At 44.1% G+C, this 2,500-nt stretch overlaps 1 protein-coding gene across 1 annotated transcript in view; it reads right to left on the bottom strand.

Moving 5' to 3' along the window:
• The window catches only part of mgat4b (alpha-1,3-mannosyl-glycoprotein 4-beta-N-acetylglucosaminyltransferase B), a 116,517-nt gene that overhangs the window by 74,714 nt on the left and 39,303 nt on the right, over positions 1-2,500 (bottom strand). The window lies entirely within an intron of this gene.

Here is a 2,500-nt window from a genome sequence, read left to right as displayed (position 1 = left end):
TCAGTAGCTAGGTAAGGACCACATGCTCAGTAGCCAGGTAAGGACCACGTGCTCAGTAGCTAGGTAAGGACTACGTGCTCAGTAGCTAGGTAAGGACTACACGCTCAGTAGCCAGGTAAGGACTACATGAGCTAGCTGCTGTTTCTCCAACTTCAGTAGTACAAGGCAGGATTAGCTGGGAGACTTCTTCTAAACGAGGGAACACTTCCACCTTTGTGTGGAATACCTGCAGAACAGGGACATGGAAGTAGTTCTTTTGTAGATTATGGTGAACTAGTGTGTGTTGTAGCAGTGTTTTACCATTGAGAACGAGCTAGCATGCTAACGGTTAGCCCCCTAGCCCCCTCGTCTCAGCTAGTGACGTAGAAAGCCGTGCAGATGTTGACCAGCTGACCCAGAGACTGAAGACAGGACACATTCAGAAACCGTATCTCAAACAGAACAGTATGGATGGTTGTTTTCAAGGTTTGTATGTGTGTGGAAGCACCAGAGACACAAAATAACTCCCCAAATGCCAAATGATTTTTTCATAATATGGGCACTTTAACACATTAACGTGTACCCTTGTCATCAGAGTCCTCCTTCAAATTGCAATTACAACATAAATAGAGAGCAAGCAATCCAGTATCTCCAGCGACTTTATGAGAACTTTGGCACAGTTTTATACTCTGAATGAAGCAGCTTCACGTTAAAAATCAAGATTCAGACCTAGACATCCGCTGGCTTAAATCCTTCATCCGGTTCGGAGTTAAAAACATAAAAATGTGGCTTAAAACTGATAAAAAGTCAGTTTCTGGGGCGCTCTGGCAGCTCATCTGGTAGAGCGTGCACCATATATAGCTTAGGCTATATATATATATATATATATATATATATATATATATATATATATATATATATCTGCTTCTGGGGGAATTTAAATGTCTGAGTCTCAGAGAGTGAGAGACAGAGAGAGAGACAGAGAGAGAGAGAGAGAGAGAGAGAGAGAGAGAGAGAGAGGGAGAGACAGAGAGAGAGACAGAGACAGAGAGAGAGAGACAGAGAGAGAGAGAGAGAGACAGAGAGAGAGACAGAGACAGAGAGAGAGAGACAGAGAGAGAGACAGAGAGAGAGAGAGAGACAGAGAGAGAGAGAGAGACAGAGAGAGAGAGAGAGACGAGAGAGAGACAGAGACAGAGAGAGAGACAGAGAGAGAGACAGAGAGAGAGAGAGAGACAGAGAGAGAGAGAGAGAGAGAGAGAGAGAGAGAGACAGAGAGAGAGACAGAGAGAGAGACTTACTTCCTGTTTACTGTGCTTTTGGCCCCAGAGGATCATAAAGAACCATAACGAAGATAAGAAGACGACATCAGCAACTTTCCCCGCAGACATGACAACAGATTAAACCAGGTTTAAAGTGGCCATCCTATGCTCATTTTCAGCTTCATAATTGTATTTTGAGGTTTTATCAGAATAGGTTTACATGGTTTAATTTCCAAATAAACACCATATTTTAGTTGTACTGCTCATTGCTGCAGCTCCTCTTTTCACCCTGTGTTCAGGTCTCTGTTTTAGCTACAGAGTGAGACCTCTCACTGCTGGAACATCTTTGTTGGCAGTCGCACATGCTCAGTAGCTAGGTAAGGACTACACGCTCAGTAGCTAGGTAAGGACTACGTGCTCAGTAGCCAGGTAAGGACTACATGCTCAGTAGCTAGGTAAGGACTACATGCTCAGTAGCTAGGTAAGGACTACATGCTCAGTAGCTAGGTAAGGACTACATGCTCAGTAGCTAGGTAAGGACTACACGCTCAGTAGCTAGGTAAGGACTACACGCTCAGTAGCTAGGTAAGGACTACACGCTCAGTAGCTAGGTAAGGACTACACGCTCAGTAGCTAGGTAAGGACTACATGAGCTAGCTAGCTGTTTCTCCAACTTCAGTAGTACAAGGCAGGATTAGCTGGGAGACTTCTTCTAAACGAGGGCGCACTTCCACCTTTGTGTTGAATACCTGCAGAACAGGGACATGGAAGTAGTTCTTTTGTAGATTATGGTGAACTAGTGTGTGTTGTAGCAGTGTTTTACCATTGAGAACGAGCTAGCATGCTAACGGTTAGCCCCCTAGCCCCCTCGTCTCTGCTAGTGACGTAGAAAGCCGTGTAGATGTTGACCAGCTGACCCAGAGACTGAAGACAGGACACATTCAGAAACCGTATCTCACTCAGAACAGCATGGAGGGTTGTTTTCAAGGTTTGTATGTGTGTGGAAGCACCAGAGACACTAAATAACACCCAAAATGCCAAATGATTTTTTCATAATATGGGCACTTTAACACATTAACGTGTACCCTTGTCATCAGAGTCCTCCTTCAAATTGCAATTACAACATAAATAGAGAGCAAGCAATCCAGTATCTCCAGCGACTTTATGAGAACTTTGGCACAGTTTTATACTCTGAATGAAGCAGCTTCACGTTAAAAATCAAGATTCAGACCTAGACATCCGCTGGCTTAAATCCTTCA

The sequence above is a fragment of the Sander vitreus genome, chromosome 10 (genome assembly GCF_031162955.1).
Source record: "Sander vitreus isolate 19-12246 chromosome 10, sanVit1, whole genome shotgun sequence".
Lineage (NCBI taxonomy): Eukaryota > Metazoa > Chordata > Actinopteri > Perciformes > Percidae > Sander > Sander vitreus.
Note: the sequence above shows the minus strand (reverse complement) of the source record. Positions and strands in the feature narration are given on the sequence as shown.